The sequence below is a fragment of the Humulus lupulus genome, chromosome 5 (genome assembly GCF_963169125.1).
Source record: "Humulus lupulus chromosome 5, drHumLupu1.1, whole genome shotgun sequence".
Classification (NCBI taxonomy): domain Eukaryota; kingdom Viridiplantae; phylum Streptophyta; class Magnoliopsida; order Rosales; family Cannabaceae; genus Humulus; species Humulus lupulus.
The window spans coordinates 152395842-152401841 of NC_084797.1; positions in this window are offsets into that span (position 1 = coordinate 152395842).

A 6000-nucleotide genomic window follows, 5' to 3' on the forward strand; every position below is an offset into this window, starting at 1 on the left:
TCATACATGGGATCCCAAAACACATTTAAAATGTTAATTACAATGGCGAAATAGGGCTTGACCCTGGTTCCTCTTTAAACCCTCGGCCGTGGTGGTCGAGCAGTCGCATAAGTACACATCGTCACCTAAGCTTTCTAACTCAAGGATGGTCTAGCTTTCTTTTCCCTTTACCTACACCACAAAGCACCGTGAGCCAAGGCTCACCAAGAAAACTTAAACATGCTGATAAGCAGTTAATAACATGTTACCAAATCATAATAAGCATGCCTAGCAGTAATAACCCTACTCATGCATGCATACCATTCATATAAATGACTACAACATCATATGGGACCAATTTCCCTAGATAAATGATCAATGCATCATATCAGGGCTCGTTGCCCAAAATACATGATTAATGAATCATACTAGGGCTGAGCGCCCTAATTCATGACTGATAAGTCATACTAGAATTTAGTTTCCTAGGATATGGGACTAATGAGTCACCCAGGGCCCTATGCCCTATCCTCTATATAACAAGCGTTGGAGCTGGCCCAACGCACCTGGCGATCTAGTTTTCTCACGACCATTAGGTCGGTCAAGAGTATGATGCGCTCCTAGTTAAGCATAACCATATCAGCCAGCACTTAGCTCGCTATTGCCATCCTTGAATAATAAGTCAATGCTTTACGACTAGCACTAGCGTGCTGAGGCCGTCCTTGACTAATAAGTCAATGCTTTAAGACCAGCACTCAACGTGCTAAGGCCGTCTTTGACTAATAATTCAATGCTTTATGACCAACAATCAACGTGCTAAGGCTGTCCTTGACTAATAAGTCAATGCTTTACAACCAACACTCAACATACTAAGGCCTTCCTTGACTAATAAATCAATGCTTTACGACCATCACTCAAGGTGCTAGGGCCGTCCTTGACTAATAAGTAAATGTTGGGGCCTAGCCCTAAGATATGGGACTAATAAGTCACCCCGGGGCCCATTGCCCTATCCTCTGTATAACTAGCCTTGGAGCTGGCCCAACGTACCTAGCCCTGAGTTTTCCACGACCAATAGGTCGGTCAAGCGTATAATGCACTCCTGGTTAGACATAACCATAACGACTAGCGCTCAACGCGCTATTTCCGTCCTTGACTAATAAATCAATGCTTTTTGACCAGTGCTCTGTGCTATTGTCAACCTTGACTAATAAGTCAATGCTTTTCGACCAACGCTCGGCGCTATTGTCGACCTTGACTAATAATTCAATGTTTTTCTCAATTATATAATGCTAACAGGCATTCATCGTATATCAAATATATAGATACAAAGCAGTCAACATGCTTAATCAACAATCACAAGCATAATCATAATCATGCACATACTCAAGTGTTCATGCCCTATTCATGTTCCTATTCAACAATTCGAGCCAAGCCATAATCACATGTATCACATGTATCAAGCACAGGTTTCCAATGAACGACCCTCGAGCATGATCCTGGCTCCGAGAACCTAGCGATAACCTAGTCACAACCATAATATAGAATCTTATCAATAACGAGTAAACATAGGCTTCCGGACCGAGTCCAAGCCTCTGGGACGTTTAATCCTACTAAACTAGGTAGTAAGATCAATCTCAAGCCCTTAGGTTTGAGTTCACATCACTAAAAACCCATTTTGGCCAAAAATCCCCTTAAGTGCCACGACCCCAAGCCTTTGAGCCGTGGCTCGCCCAAGACAAAGGCCCAACCTCTTTTCTACCTGCACCGCGGCGCCCAAGAACAAGGTCGCAGCCCAACCTCGAACCCAGCCATTTGATCTTTTTTTCTCATTTAAAAACCCTCCATAAACCTATCCAAACATATCCAAACCCCAAAAACAAAGCTCCCAATCAACTCCATGGCCCAAAACCCAAGTTCCAAACAATTCAGATTCTCATCAAAACGTAAAATCCAAGTAATGCTTAAAAACTCAAAAACTTAAAACTTAAAGCTTAGATTACCTCCAATTAAGTCATTTCCCAGCTAAATCCTCTGGCTATCAAGCTTCTAATCTTCCCTAGAATAGTTATGACTCTAACCTTGCTTGAATCTGAGTCCTAAAACTCGTGTTTCCTTCGAAAACGCTCACGAACGCCAAAAAGAGAACGGGAGATAGAGAGAACTGAATGTTCTCTTTTTATATATTTTGTTAGTTTACTTCAAGCTTAAGTAACCTCAAGTAAAACCCAAGGCTTGGGGTCCCAAAAACATCCCCGAGGATAAAATAGTCAAAATCCCCAGAATTCCCTCTTGATCTCACTAACTCCAAATATATCCTTAAAAATTTATTCCTATTACCCAATATCCTGGTAATGAACTAATTACCCAATACACCCCTTGACTCACTGTGAGTCAAGTATGGGTCCTGTTGTGACTTGCCCACTAGCTTGCTCCCTAGGATCGTCTCGTGCCGAGTAACCCAAATATATCCAGATAATGATGTGGTCTCACACATATATCACATATATGCCAAATATACTCATAACGGGACAAATTACGAAAATTTCCCTTATAATCAGAAATGGGCCCACATGCATATTTAATACACCTAAACATGCATATCAAGTCATATTATAATATAACTCACATAATCATATAATGATACACATATATATCACATAATCACATAATTTTCATAAATTTGACATTCTGCTCCCCTAATCAAGGTCCTAAGCCTTATTAAGTAATTTGGGACGTTACACTAACAATATACTATATATTGGTTTTTCAATTTTATTTAAATAATTAATAAATCATTTTTTAAAAAGGAATATTTTCTTGTTTGAATTCCTATGATCTTTATTATTATCATCATCATCATCATTATTATTATTATTATTAGAGTAATAATAATATTAAAACCTATAAATACTATATGAAATTTTTTAGGTTAAGGTTGGTGTTGGTCATTCTTTTTTGACATTAGAAAAATATACATGACATTCTTCTTCTCTTTATTCTCTCAAATGACCTCTAAGAAAATAGATAAAAAAATACTAAGTTTTTTTTTATAGCCATAATCCAAGATCTCATGTGTTGAGAATATCTCGTGATTCACAAAAATTGAAATATTGTTTTCTATGTGCCCACACACATCTTGAGGTGTAGAGAACATCCTAGAAGACCTTGGTTGAGTATTCAAAGCGTTGGATAGGAAGATTAAATTTTATACGAAAAGACTCGAGGACTCTTGATTGGCTTTAAGAGGTATGTATATCTATTTTTATGTTTAGTGCATCTATATATATAAGTGTATATATGTATATGTATGCATGTATGTATGAATGTGTGTACATAATATTTGATTAGCATATTGTATATTAATGGATCCACATATAAATTAATTGTTTAAAAGTCCAAATTCAAATTGAGACTAAAAAATAACTAATTGGGTATTAAAAGCCAAGTTTAATTATTCTTAAAATTTGTTTTAAGATAATTAAAAGTTATATTTTTAATTCAAAATTAAATGGATAAAATATCAAGATGGTTTAAACTACATTGAAGGCCAAAGAGACAAGTTGGAGATTCTTAGTTTTAGGCTTTATTAGTTATTACATTTTTTGTGTATATTTTGCAAGTGTTGTAATTTTTCTAAAAATACCCAAAATACCCAACCCGCATTTATTTATTTTATTTAAATGCTTGAATGTGATTAAATTTTTTAATGTTTTATCATGCATTATTATTGACATGTCATGCATATTACCCACACAGTATACTATAAGCATACATTGCATTCGTGTAGAAACATGCTTTAGGAATGTCCTATTTATTATATGGTTTTTATTTGATGATTCATATAATAATTATAATTGTAATTAGTTAAGATGGTAAAATGATTTTAAAACTGTTTAATTTCCTATTTAATAAAAATTTATTAAATAAAAATGCTATTTTCTTTTAATTGAAGCTAAATTAATTTTTCAAAGAAAAGGGCACAAATTATTTTTCTTAATTAGATTAGTAATTATTAGAATATCATTTGGTAAAATTAATTTGATTATTTTTACAACTTTATTGAAAAATATTTTCTTGATGTTTTTGAGAAAAACATATTTTTTTTTTAAAAAAAATAGTGAGTGGGAGAGGGAGTTATGACAATAAGTCTAATGGTCTCCATTATTGGTTGAACACCGAGAGGCATAGAAAGGGCCTCAAGGTGAATCTCCTTGTGTCCCCTTAAGGAAGGCTTCCAACTATGTTTATTTTATCTCAATGTTGGCTTCTCATAAGGGAATAAGATAGATGATGTATTTCAAGTTTGACTGACCCTAAGGCACACTCTTGACTTAAGTTATTAATCGAAAATAATGGGTCATACTCCGAAGGTGTATCTAGAATTTCGAGCGCGACTAGCACATCTTGACAAAACTAACTGTAGTTCGTAGGTCAAAAGAGAAAAAGAGTTTTAACTTTTCACTTATGAAATTGAGAAGTTGTCTTAAAGTTAATTTGTAATTAGTCTGACCTATCCTAAAACTGGTCCAATAATTTTTAAATTAATTTATCATGAATTAGTATTTTTTTTTATGTGTTTCATTCATGCATCATGTTTACTATTCTGAATATTACTGATATTTATTATATGCATTTATTCATTCTACATCTTTATTTGTTTCCATCAATTATGCAAAATCTCATTACTCCTGATCTTTATCAAGTACTTGAGAACATGGCAAAAAACACACACCCTACTGATGTATTTTTGTACACAATACCATTTAGTTTTCACAACATAAGAACATGGTATAGTGGCATCAATATTGTGATATCTACAATGGGACTATGGGATGTTGTATTTGATAAACCTCCAGAAGTTCCATCTATTTCTTCAAACTTTGAAGAACATGAAAAATATAGTGAATGGTTGAAATCCAACTACTTGGCGCGTCAATGCATATTGCAAACTATGCCTGACAATATTAAAATGAGATATGAGAGCACTGACACTTTATATGAGATATGGACTATGATCAGAGACGATGCTATAGCTCAAGTTCATCATTTGAAAGAAATGAAAGTAAATATGATTTACTATCTCCTTTTAATTGAATATTTGATTCCAAATCCACTAACTATATATATATATATTTAGAGAATAATTAATCTTAAAGGAAAGAGAATAATGTCGAAGAGACCAAAGAGAAGGAATGAAGATTATTGATCCAAGAAAAGATTATTCTTATAGAATTTATTGTTTTTTGAACAATTTTATTTCTTTAATTTTGTTTTAGAAATTTTAGATTTCTTTAGTGAAATGACTATGTTTGAGAAAATTAGCTTCATTTTTTAATAATATGATTATTATGGTTAGAAACTTATTTTAGACCTTTCATGTTGATTGAACAAAATTTATATTTTACTTTTAATAATAATTTGATTGTTATTTATTGAAATGTGAATTTATTAATTTTTTTATGCAAAATTCCAAACAAGGAGCATGTTTATAATTTTTTAATTATTTAAAATTGCTAATATCTTAAAAAGACAAAAAGACAATTATGATAGTGAAACATATGAGTGGAATTTAAGATTGTGCTAGACAATATTAACCCTTTGTCTTATAAAGGCTCAAAAACCAATTTAGTCATTGTAACGTCATAATTTCTCTAATAAGGCTTAGTGCCTTGATTAGGGGGCCAGGAGGAAAATAATTAAATTATTATGTGATTATATGAATTATGTGAGTTATATTATAATATGACTATGTTTGCATGTTTAGGTGTATTAAGCATGCATGTCGACCCGTTTCTTATTAGAAGGACATTTTCATAATTTTGGCTCGTTGAGGACATATTATGTGCATATTGATTGAGACCACATTATTATGTGGATATATATTTGGGTTGTTCGACATGAGGCTATCCTAGCGAGCAAAGTAGTGGTTTAGTCACAACGGCGCAAAATACCCAGCTCAGGGTAAGCCTAGGGGTATTATTGTAATTTAGTACATTACCGGGATTTATCGGATAATGGGAAATT